The 13,574-nt window shown below is 39.1% G+C and overlaps 1 protein-coding gene across 2 annotated transcripts in view; it reads left to right on the forward strand.

Annotated features, from left to right (window-relative positions):
• Window positions 1-13,574, forward strand: part of MAOB (monoamine oxidase B) — a 119,227-nt gene that overhangs the window by 38,861 nt on the left and 66,792 nt on the right. The gene's annotated exons all lie outside the window — the stretch shown is intronic.

Raw genomic sequence — 13,574 nt, forward strand, 5'->3', positions numbered from 1 at the left:
AATATATGCAAGTAATTTTGTGCACAGAATCTTTACATCACCTCTGCTTGCAAGGTATCATCCCTGTTTTACTGGATTTAGGAGGAGTTCAGAAGTTACTTGCCCAAGATTCCACAGTGCCTGAGACAAAGTAGTATTGGAACCTGTTTCTTCCAATTTCAAAGCCAAATGCTTCCTAAGATGTTGGACTCATTCCTTCATTGAACTGATATTTCTTGGGTATTTACCATGCAACAGGCAATGTGCTGAGTACCTTATATATTTTGCCTCAATTTCTTTTCATATCTACTAGATGAGGTAGGGAATAAATATTTTCACTCTTTTATTGATCAGGAGATTGAGGTTTAAAGAAGGGCATAAATTTGATCACCTAAGCAAAGGCAGACTCAGAGATGTCTAATTTTTCAGAAACATTAAAATTTCCTTTTTGAAGTAATACAAAGTCAATTTAACATAAGGAATTAATTAAGACAATTGGATTGGCAAGGGTTAGGGACTCAGCATGAAATCTAGATATTCTGGCTAAAAGTGCCTGAATTTGTTTTTGATTTGGAGTGACTGAGCAGATGTCCCAAAGTGAATGGGGAAGCTTGATCCCAGCTACAGATACCCCTGAAATACTTTGCCCAGACAGCAATATGTATTTTGTTTTTCTGTAAATCTTTGCACTAGTATTAACTTATTTGTGGCAGTTCCTCATCTGATACTAACCCTGACAACTGAGTGCAGGGCCTCTCACTGAGATTTAGAGCGATCTCTTTTTTTTTTTGAAAGTATAATTTTCCCTAAAAAGAATTGAACCTAATAAACATATAAGTAATTTCATCTGAGTTCCATTTGAGGCCTCGTCTTGGCAAACATTGCCAGCTTGTTTTGGCTTTCTGTTAACTCTTTTATCAAACCACAAGCTGGGTTTTGGCCAGACACGGAGAGGTTTCAACCTATCTCCAATCTGTTGGTATGAAATAACAGGAAAAGCCTCTCTCCAAAAATAATTTGAGTGAAAAGTTTAAAATTGTGGAGCTCCCAAAAGATTCTTGTGAAGTTAGATGCAAACTCTGCCTCAGCCTACCTTCTCCTGGCCCACCGTGGTCTCCTCATTTTTATTGTAGGAGGTCTAATAAGGAGCAAAGTGTTCATTGCTATAGAAACCTTGACTTGGGGGCTCCTAACACACCCTGGGGGTTGGAGAGGGCAAGTTGTCTAGAGCCTGAGCCGTATTTTGGGGGACAAGGTGGTATTAGGTAAAATCTTCTTGGCAGATCTGAAGGCACTAAATAACGTGGGGTTATGGAAAGACCCACGGAAGGAGAGGTTTCAATATTGCTGGAGTGTAGGGTGCAGGGTGGGGTGCATAAGGATAAGAAGCTAGAGAAGTTGGCAGGGGTCAGGTCATGCTGAATCTTGTAAGGCTTTAAGGATCAGATGGGACGAGGGACCAGGAAGACTCCAAGACAAAGCCCAGGTTTTAGACTTAAACTCCTGGGAAAATGGCTGGGCCCAAACTATAAGCCAGAAAAAAAATCTGGGAAAACAAATTCAGCATTTATTGGTTTCAGCTTTGTCAATTATCCCTACGTTGTAAATATGCTGAAAACTAGGGATTTCATTAGTGGTTTGAGGAAGAGCCCCACTTTAGAACAGGGAAAGCCGCCATCTTTGAAGCCATGCAGGAAACTGACGAACCAGTGAGGCCCCAGGAAAATGATGCCCTCTGCTGAAGCCACATCCCTATTAATAAGATGAGGCCCAGACAGTAGCTTAGAGTAGAGGTTCTAAACTGGTAGCCCACAGGTCAAGTCTCACAATTTGGGGATGACTCTCCAGTGTTTCGAAACTTGATTTAAGTGCTTTTGTTCAAGGCACTCATTCTTCAGTTCTCCACAGCCCTTGCCCCTGGCTGTTGTTTTACATCTGCGTGCTTCACAATTTACCTACTCTGCCCTACTCCCCAGTGCTTTTGGATTTTTAATCCCTGGCTTGGAATGAAAAGTGAAGGCAAGATCTTGCCAGAACCTCAATATCCATAACTGAGAGACAAGCCCAGGCAATGTAACTTCCAGGGGCTAGCACTCAGGAGGTTTGAGGTGGAAGTAGTTTAGCAGAACAGCTAGAAATGTGGAAGAAAATTCTTTGCAACCAGATTAGCAGGTGATTTTTCTTTCTCAGGAAGACAGAAGCCAGAGTGAGACATACCGCACTTTTGAGGAAGTGCTTCTGTGCCGTCGGCGTTGCCCTGAGTTCTGATTTTATGTTGGAATGGTCACAGAATGGAAAGTCTGTTTCAGGGTGCTAGATGGAACTTTCTAGGAAGTGTTGTTGATGGTGGGATGCTGGTGGTGGGAAAAGGCCCTGGATCCATTGGTTTTTATTTTAAAAGAAAAAAACACATACTTAAAATTTCACTAAAACAGAATAAGAGAAAATGAAGCAAAAGTAGATATGAGCATGATGTAAAAGCTGCTGTAATTGAATTTTTAAAACACTAGGATTTCAACATTGTTTTTTATCAAAATTAAAATAATTGAACACTTCTTAAAGTATTCTGTAGAGTTTTTTTTTTCTTTTTTGAGGGCAAATTCCTGAACCCTGGGTGGAATTATTCACTCTCCCTTGTGATGCAAAATACATTTTGTCTCCTCAGATCTAGGCTGCTGCCAGATAGGCTGACCTTAGGCATGAGGAGGGTAAAGCAGGAGGGTCAGCTCCAAGGCTAATGTATGAAAGCACCTTCTAAGAAAACACACCTTCACCCTTAGCCCCTCCTGCCAGCACTCCCCAGCTCCCACTCCTCACAGGACACTGACCTTGGTGGTGTTTGCCAGGAGAGCCATACATCTTCCTTTTCTTTGTTGCCCTTTGTTTACCTGTTTAGAATTCTGGATACAAGGCCTGGTCTAGTTGAGTCCATTAAAAAACAAAAATAATCCTGCATGAGGATTCTAATTGTTGGTGTTATGATTTCACAAGAATCCTTGTTTTCTTTCTCCACCTAGTTACTTATCATAGTAGCTTCATGTTGTCTCCCTATTGTAGCAGAAGGGTGGCACCCAGTTCCCAGTGACAGTTGCGGAAGCAGTGGCAGCTTGTCCATTGCAGCCTCTGTCTCACTCCCACCCCCGGGTAATGCTCCTGGTCATGTGTGTTGTGCACAGCTTCACTCACACACTAGTGTGCTCAACACTGAGCACACATCTGTGCATGCCTACATGGGTCTAGGTCTACACACTCTTCAGGTGGGACTTATAGTCTTAACATGCGTCTTTCAACCAAACAAACAGAATCTGCTTGGCCTGTGATTACTGGGGCCAATATTTTAATGCTAGAACTGGTTCTTCCATCTCTTTCAACTTTTGTTTGAAAGTCGTTAAAACCTTATAGGACAGATTTTCCCACACACACATTTCTGAATAGCCAATTCTCAGTCAAGTTCATGCTCTTGACTTGCCACCATGTTTCCATCCCACCTGGTCTAGGTGCTCATGACCTGGAGTGTTTGAGCGGGCAGGATGAAACCTCTCATATCGGGGTGTGTTGCAATATTTCTTTGGCATTGAGAAAAGCAATGAGACTCTGAAGCCAGGGTTTTTCTCCATGAGTTAGTTTCATAAATGGCATTGATAATCATTTAATTTTCAAGTAGAATTTAATGAGATTTAACATGAGACATTCTAAAAATACTATGGAATTTATATGAAGCATAGAAATTGCATAATCTTGGCAATAGCTAATTTCTTAATGTACATCTCAAAAGGTTTTATTCCTCACCCAAGTTCAAGATCATTCACACACCCTCATTATTATTTACTGCTCTGTGTTGAATGCTGACAGGTCTTCTCTTTGTTATGCTGTGTACAACTCCAAGGCTGGAACTCAAATCCTTAAGCTTTGTCACCATGAGTCTTACTCAACTGCTCATGTAATGCCTATTTGGGCTGGTGCCCCATTCCCAAGGTCCTGAAATAGTACCACTGGCGAACTTCCCTCCCTCTCTGCCCTCTTACCCTCCTCCCCCCACCAACGCCCCAGCACTCCTGAGACCATAAGAAATGCCTGCCTAGCCTGGCCAACTAGGACTTCCATCACCATGTTATCCCAAAGTAAGTTCAATTAACAGTCAAGTTATCTTAATATGGAAAATAAAATTTCCTGGGTGTATTAGTTTACTGGGGCCACTGTAACAAAGTATCACAAACTTGAGTGGCTTAAAATAGCAGAAATGTATTGCCTGGAAGCCAGAACTCCAAGATCGAGGTGTTAGCAGGGTAAGTTCCTTCTGAGGGCTGTGAGGGAGAATCTGTTCCATGCCTCTCTCCTAGCTTCTGGTAGTTTGTTGCTGTCTTTGGCGTTCCTTGGCCAAATGTCACCTCTATCTCCACCTTCATCTTTACATGGTGTTCTCCCTATGTGAGTGTCTCCAAATTTCCTCTTTTTATAAGGACACCAGTCATGCTGGATTAAGGCCCACCCTAGTGATCTCATTTTAACTTGATTACCTTTGTAACGACCTTATCTCCAAATAAGGTCACATTCTGAGGTTCTGGGTATTTTGGGGAGGGCACAATTCAACCCATAACACTGTGCTACCCAGAAGTACTCATTTGATTGTCTTCTGGCTAATTTACAGCACCCCATCGGGAGCCAGCCCACTTTCCCCTTTCCCTGAGACTCCAGCTGTGGCATTGCCCCCAGGCCTTCCAGATCCTGGAACTTCTCTTCTATCTCTGGTCTGCTTTCTCCTGGGCAATCTTGCTGCACTGCATGTCCTCAAAGATGAAGAAAGAGGGAATCTTTTAGTTCCTTTCTTGGTAGGATGCTGTCTTTTTCCTTCTCATTTTCCCATTTTCCACTTTTCTATAACTCGGCTGAACCAAGTACTTCCAGCCTCCCCAGGAAGCTCTCTTTCCAAATACATTATAGTCACCCTCTTCCCAACCCCTTCGTGCCTCTCCTGTTAGGCTTTGTTCTCTTCTTAGAAGCAAGTCCTGCTTGGACATCAACTGCTTGATAAAGTGCAGCAATGGTGTGGTTGAGAATGTTTGATTTGTTGGGGGGAAGAGAGGAGGATTTTTTTTGAGAGATGAGTCCTGTAACAAACCCACCACCAGTTGTGGCCACACTGACCAAATAGACTGTTTGCTTTAGGTAGTGCTTCCCAAAATATGTAAGAAGACATTTCTGCCCTCAAGAAAATCACTTCCATCCCCTGTCCCCCAGTAAATTATAGAGACTAAGAAATTATGTAAATAGTATATCTAGTGTCTCCTGATGGAGGTATGCAATATGTTAATTAAAAGGCCTGACAAGTCCAGCTGAATAGAAGCTGGTTTAACCTTTTGTGTGTGTGTGTGTTTATTTTTATTTTCTTTTACGGCAGCTTGGTAGCATATTACTAACAACTATTACTATTATTACTAATAACCATGGCTGATGCAGAAAAGGTCAGCAAGTGTTTGAACATTTGTACTTGAACAATGTTTCCCTCATTTTTAAGTTAGGCAAACCTTAAATATTTTGCAATTAAAAATATATATAATCTAAGAAAATCCACATATTTCAGATTTCAAGGGATCATCTTCATAATTTTGATTTTATAGCCATTTTTAAAAAAATTCAGATGTAATTGACATTAACATTGTATTAGTTTCAGGTGTACAACATAATGATTCAATATTTGTATGTATTGTGAAATGATCACCACAAGTCTAGTTAATATCCATCACCACACATAGTTACAAAAAATTTTTTTCTTGTGATGAGAACTTTTAAGATCTATTCTTTTAGCAACTTTCAAATATGCAATATAGTGTTATTAACTATAGTCACCATGCTGTACATTACATCTCTGTGACTTATTTATTTTATAACTGGAAATTTGTACCTTTTGATCACCCAGTTTAGCTTTTTTCCCAGAATTAACTTATTATGAAAATTTTCAAAGAATTGTACAGTCAACACTCATATACCTACCAACTAGATTCTACAATTAACATTTTTGCTATATTTGCTTTATTCCATGTATCTATCCCTCTCTCCATCTCTAAATCCCTTTTATTTTTTAATGCATTTCAAAGTAAGTTAGAGAAATCAGGAGCTTTTGCCCCTGATTACCTCAGCACAGCTATCCTTAACCAGCTTTGTTTAAATCAGCATTTTCTTGTCCTACATTAGCACAAAAATCTTGTTTTTATTATCACCTGTTGATGTCACCCAAATTTCACGCTCCATCGGACAGACTTTGGGGTAGATGCTTTGGGGTTATGAAGACACCACCTGTGTAATGAAATCTCAGCTTATTTGAAATCATTGTCCTGTCTCATTTAGATTAATCACACAATGGCAGGGGCCTACTTTAATCACCCCATTTTACAGATAGGAAAGTGAGGCTCCGAAAGGCGAGGACTCTTGCCCAAGATCATACACCCAGGAAGTAGCCTATTAGGTATAGAGCTTTTTCTACAGAATGGCAATGTTCTGCCTTGTCCTTGAACCACGTGATGTTTTCCTTCCACTCTTGTCCTTGCTCAGCACTGACTGCCTTGGTCTTTGGCTCACAAAGGTCTTTCAGGGGCAGACAAAGTAAAGCTCCTGGGCCGGGCTCTGCACTAGACTCCTAGGAGATGGAGAGAGGCCTAGGCTTTGGCATCGCCAAATGACTACTTTGTAACTTCATTTCTTCCAGTTATTTGTTGCATCTCACTCAGATTTCTTTTCCTTGACAATGCCCACATTTTGTCCTCTCCTTCTAGAATTCCTAATTTATCATCTCATTTTTGGTGAAAGGAGATGTTTAAATGGAGAATTATTCAAGGTATTCTACAGCAGACCTCTGACCCTCTTCAGGCCATTGTAACACCCAGCTATTTCAGAGACTAGGATCTAAGGAGTGGGTAAGCCAAAGGGGAATGGTATCTCTTCAATTTTATATTCTACCTTAAAGATGTCCTTGATTCTGAAATCCTGTTGATAATCCATAGGAGGGCTATGATCACAGCAATAAAATATTTCGTCCTCAAATCACAGTCAAGGAAACTCTCATGGTATCGTATGATTATCTTCTTTACTTAAAAAACAGTATTCTTAAAAAAGTATGTGTTTGTTTATTTATACATATTCTGTAAAGTTCCTAAAAGGACTCAAGGCAGGGGAATTAAAAGTTTAGTTTTATCTAACAGTTTTTAAAGTGAAGACTATAACACACAAACTTGAGAAGGACAAAGCTTTAATTTCTGGGCTTGCATCCTTTTTTCATGGGAGACCATGCTGAGGTCAAGTGAAAATCAATTTTGTCTACCACGATTACAATGCACAAGAGATATTCCACTCTTTGCAAACAACAAAGGGTAAAGACAAAAGCTTGGATATGAAATAAGACTCATTATGATCGCTGACATTTTAGGAAAATGCAATAATTTACATAGAAAGCATGATGAAGAAACAATTTTTATGATTCAGACATATTCTGAAAGACCTTGGAAGGCAATCTCATTCTAGTGTCTCACAGCGGCTGCATCTGGAGAAAGGTTTCCATGGCAACTCATGAAAGCTTGATTTTTTTTTATCCTTTTCAAGAGCATAAATCATCCCATGGCCTGAGGGTTTGGTAAAGGTCTCCTTTATTTTAGAAGCTATTGCCATTTGTTTTTGTGTTGTATATTTTGACTGTCTTAGAGAAAACAAAGAAACGCCTTCCAAGAAGGCTTGGAGTCTGTCCTTTTCATATTTAGGAGCAAGATGTGAATAACATAATTTTAGACTTTGCTTCTCAATGATCAAAATGATGGTACATGTTGGTATGTTTGGTTTATGTTGTGTGTTGTTTCAATTTTCCAAAAAGTTGTGATTGGTGCATTCTCAGGAAAGAGTCAGTCTATACTACTTATGGAAAGGGAACCGTTCGGCCAAAGCACCTCTTAATGAGTAGTTCAGTGGAGCTCTCCTACAGGGTACTACATTGCTTTAAATGCTTCTAGAGCTTCCTGTAATGATATGGTCTCAGGACTTTGAGCACCAACAGGATCCAGGTGGTTTATATCAATATATTCTTTCCAAGAAAGTTAATAAAGAAATATTATAGGGCCAGCCCTGGTGGCCTAGTGGTTTAAGTTCAGTATGCTCCACTTTGGCAGCCCAGGTTCACTTCCTGGGTGTGGACATACACCATTTGTTGGTGGCCATGCTGTGGTGGTGGCTCACATACAAAATAGAGGAAGTCTGGCACAGATGTTAGCTCAGGGTGAATTTTCCTCAGCAAAAAAGAGGAAGATTAGCAACAGATGTTAGCTCAGGGCAAATCTTCCTTGGCAAAAGAAAAAAAGAGAAATATTCTAGGTTTAAAACTCAGCATGCTTTGAGAATTTTTTTAACAGCGTAGGCCTTTGTATATTATAGGAAGTAATGTGACTCATGAAAAACACATAGGACACTGAAACAGAACTGGGTTTTAGCCCTAGTTGTGCCATTGCTAGCTGTATTCAGAGCAAGCTTCTGAATCTCTCTGAGCCTCCATTTCCTAATATGAAAAATAGGAATAACAATGCCAGCCTCACAGGGTTATTGTTAAGGACTGAATATGTGTGAATATTGGAAACTGCAGTGTGGTACAAATGTAAGGTGGTTATTATTGTTGGTTGGCTGTTTTTCTTTCCAGCTCCTTCCCTTTGAAAAAGTCAAGAATATCCTTTACCATTTCCAGCGTGACCAGAGGAAATCAGTTTCAGTGTGTGTAAATATTTTAGTTTTTTATACTATATTAAATATGCTATATTTATATAAACACTATTGCTGTCATTTACTTATTTATTGACTAAGTAATTAAATGTCATCTTGGTTGATGGGTATTAAATGAATCCATTCAACAAACTTGTAAGTGCCAACTGTGTACTAGCATTGCAGAGACGATAGGTAATTAAATTCTTATCACTCAGGAAATAAGTTTTCTGAGTTTCAAGGCCACAGCATAAGCTGTTCAGGCAATGCCCTGCACAAGGCTGTTGCAGTGAAAGAAGGGACGCAACCCAGACCACACTCTGCCAGTCAAGCCATTTGCACCCATGTGGGCTACATTTGCCTGAAGGAAGGATGCCTTTTTGAGATTTACCTTCCGGGAGTGTGTGCTTTCTTGTAATTTACACAAGTGCATGGAATGTTCTAGCAGCGGCCTTGACGCTTATATCATCCATGAATGTTCAATGGAAGGCTTTCAGTGTTTCACTGTTGAGTGTGAGGAAGGCTGCTGGATGTGCTTGTCATCTGGAGTCAGATTGCCTGGATTCAAATACTGGCTCTGCCACTTACTAACTTTGCCACCTTGAGCACATTACTAGGCCCCTCTGTGCTTCACTTTCCGCATCTGCCCACTTCATAGAGTTGTTGGGAGGATAAACGAATTCCTATATGTAAAATATTCAGAATAGAAGCTGGCGTACAGTTAGTGCTCAAAATGTTAGCTGTTTTTAGTGATATCTTTACCTGCCTCTTTACTCTGTGTTGAAAAGTTCAACAACTAACATCTGAATTTTACCTACAAATACCATTTTCCTTTAATGAATTTAATTTCACATTGGAGATGTATTTCTTCTTACTTCAGACCTTTTTTGGTGTGTATTTGTGTTAAATGACTGAAAGGCATTTTCTTTAGAGACATCAAAGAATTCTAGTTCTTTGATGGGAAGGTCACTTGGTTGTTTCTAGAATTTTCTCATAAAACCATTGCTTTGTCAGAATTGACAGAGGTGATGAGGGCTGTTTGGATATTTTTGGCTTTTATTCTTCCTAGGGGAGTGCTTGTATCATTTGCCAGGGTTATAAGGTTAGAGATACTTTGAGGTACAGTGAGGTTTTTTTGGTCAATTTTGGTTAACATGATGCTTTTTTTTGGTAACTTTAAACTGAGAAAAAGTCCTTATGTATTATTGAAATACTGATATTATATAATGTTTTCAAAGCAATTAACTTTGCATTTTCAAACTGAAAAAGTTTTGTTAAATATCAGATTTTGATATGAAGAACATGCGACAGATGGACAAAGCAAAGGATGAGGCAGATGGTGATTTTGATTTTTCTCCTCCCTCCAAATCCTAACTCCTCCACTGCTCCCTAGACACCTTGAAGAAGCCCCTTTATTACCTACACTGTGTACTTTCCAGTCTCCTACAGCGTCTAGCTCTCAGGCCATTTTTCACGGCATGAAACTGGAAGCACAGAATGTGAATAATGCTGCACGTCACTAATTTCTAGGTACAGTCATGCACTACATAATGGCGTTTCGTCAATGATGGACTGCATATATGACAGTGGTCCCATAAGATTAGTACCATGTAGCCCAGGTGTGCAGTAGGCTGTACCATCTAGGTTTGCATAAGTACACTCTATGATCTTTGCACAATGACAGAATTGCCTAATGACACATTTCTCAGAACCTCTTCCTGTTGTTAAGTGCTGCATGCCTGCATTTAAAATAATTTGGGTGTCTAATCCAAACTGAGGTATGCGAATCATCGAAATACTCATCACTTTGATGAAAACTTTTCCAAGTAATCTTCCTGGGAAGAGAGATGTAATATTTTTATAATCTCATAGCATTAGGCATTAATCTACCATTGTTCGGGTGTGACATGCTTTGATTATTCATCCAAGAGAGACTCCCTGAGCCAAAATATTATGGACCCTGCACCATTTGGAGGCAACAAATGAGATGATCTTATCAGGGGCCTGTCAGGGGCGCATAGGGGCTGCTTCTGAAAGTGCCAAATGATAATTCGTTCATGAAATATTAGTTGATATTGCTTGTTAAACTCAAGTTTAATTAGCTTTTTAAAAGTACAAAGTGATTATAAGCCTGCTCCTAAATTGGTTGCAAAAGTTCAGTATTCATTTTAGAGAAAAACTTGGTATTTTAAGATTCTTATATTTAGATGGAGAACAGAATGTTTGAAGACACTGCATCAATCAGTGTATAGAGTTACTGTGTTTTTAAGTTTTCCTTTTTGGTCCAAGGGTGGTGACTAAGAGTTCAGATTTGGGGCTGAACTCTGACCCTGCCATTTACTAATTATGTAATCTACCAGTCAGTGAATGTTTCTAAGCCTCCATTTTTTCTTTGTAAAATGAGGATAATAATATCTCTCAGCAGTGTGGTGAAGATCAGATGAAGTTTGTATGTAAAGCCCTTTAACAGAGCAAAGCAAGCTCAATGCTTTATGATGGTGGCTGTTATTGTTGTGGATATTTTCTTTGTTTTTTTAACTTACTGGATTGTGTCAGGAAGTAATTGCGTAAGTATTTAAACAGTGCCAATGACATTGTCTAGTGTTTTAGAACAAATATATTTCTGCTGCTTTATGATTTGGGGCTTTTTTCCCACAATAGTATTGCATTTTAAAATTCCCACACTTCCCAGAAAGTGCACCATCTCTCATCTTTTTGTTCTATGGCAAAATGTGTTAAAAGTTCCAAACAACTGATATAGAAATGACCTCTTGGGAAACAAGCCTGTTGTAAGCTGGGGCAGCTCCGTATAGTTGTTTCCTTATTCTTTAATCAGTCCAACCATTAGTCCTTTCATCAGTTATCACTGAGGAAGCCCTAGAGAGATTAACCTGCTTGATCACCTCCTGACCAGACTCCAACTCCTCAGTTTCTTAGGTACCCTAACATTCCCTCCTAAATTCCAGTGACTTTCCTCAGCCACCGATATTTGGGCTAGTTATTTTTCAAATCAGCTTTTGTCAGTTGACGTCCAACGAGCATTTTGAAAAGGCCCTGTGAACATTAGTGAGACAAATTGTGAGGTATTTCCAACAATATACTCTCATATTGCTCTATTTGAAGATATTTTTGTAATTTTTCATTTATGACTTTTTAAAGCACATGAGCATAGAGAACTCTATTCAATGGTTTGATAAGACCCCAGCTTGTTTTAATAACTGTTTATGTTTAGCATCAGATACTATTGGGTAACTGCACTTACTAAAAGACAGTACCTTTTGTGGAATATAAAATGTAGTGTATATGAGTGATGTTGTATTTGTTCTGAAGCCTTTTGTTTAAGCCTCAGCATGCTCAGCAGGTCTGTCTGAATCCCCTGATAACAGCTGTTACTATGGCTGCATCTTATTTCGTATTTCATTTGTTGAACTGATGCTTGATAAGAGAAATGGCATTGAATTGTCTGCAATTTTGAATCTCAATAGAAATGTTTTTTCTTTTTTCCTTCTGGAGGTAAAATTAGGAAACTAGAGTTAAAAATTCAAGCCCTGTATTCGTAAATCAGGGTTGTGCAACGCTCGTGCACATTGAGTAAGGGGTTGTGGACTTTGGGACTCTTACCCCAGCACCAAATGAAAGCTCTGGCCCTGCCCCCAAGGACAGGGATCGATCGGAAGATGGATTAACTTAAATAATGAAATCAGCCTCTTTGAAACATGGGTTTTTTTCTTTTATGTTAACTGATAGTGAATGAAGCCTCACCTTTTCATTATGGTTTTATGATGGGCTAATATTTTATGTTCCATGGATCCTTATCAAACCACAAAATACAAGTGTGTTTTAAAAACACGTTGATCCAAATATAGTGAAAAATATCTTTTGAAATGTGATTTCTCCCTGAAACAAAAACTGTGATCTTTGAAGAGAATGATTCTGAGGCCCTGTGGAAAGCAGTAAGCGTAGGGGTTATGAATATCAACACTGGAGCAAAACTGCCTGGCTTTGCCTGCTGGCTCCTTAGGTGACCATGGACACCTCTTTGTGCTTCAGTTTCATCAGCCATAAATGGGAATACCAATGGTACCTTTTCTCATTGGGTTGCTGTAAGAACTCATTGAGTTAATGTAATAAAACACTTAGAATAGTGTCTCAAATGTGGTGAGTGAGCACTATATGAATATTAGCTATTTTTGTAGAAATCTTTTTGTTTCACACTAGTGGGATCTTAAACTCCAAAAACTATTATTTTTGAAAGACAAGATAGAAGCTGTTTTATTTATCTGTAAGGCACAGTGTCTTGGCATTTCCTTGATTTTGTTTGGTTTCATAAAGCAAATGAGTAAGGTAATTCAAATCGAGCAAACTTGGTTCATGTGGTAAGAGCTTCAGGGTTCTGTTGTCTGAGAAAACTCTTACTAAACTGTAAGAATGGTTTTAAGGATGAAGGATTTTAAGACGTCTGAGGTCAAAAACTCCATCCAGGATGTACTTATACCAATAACTACATACATGAACTCTATACTAAGATTTATACACTGTCAAAACTCATTGAAGTGATTTGGCACAGTTTTTGTATGTGAATTTACCTTAATAAAGCCATTGTTTTTTTTTAAAGCTAAATTCATGGTCGTGAGAATGTAGTAGGCATTCCTTAAGTATTTTTGACTACATTAATAATTAAATGAATGAATGAATGGAGTCATTTAATTCTTCAGCAATGGATCACATGGGGAATTATGACTCATAAAGAGGTCAAATTTTATGTCCTTGGTTTTGAATCAACTTCTAAAAGCCCAATTTTAACGGTAAATCCTAGGTCCTCTCATGTGCTTTGAAGGCCCGCTCTCCCCACAATTCACTGGTTT

Source organism: Equus asinus, chromosome X, assembly GCF_041296235.1.
Source record: "Equus asinus isolate D_3611 breed Donkey chromosome X, EquAss-T2T_v2, whole genome shotgun sequence".
Classification (NCBI taxonomy): Eukaryota; Metazoa; Chordata; class Mammalia; order Perissodactyla; family Equidae; genus Equus; species Equus asinus.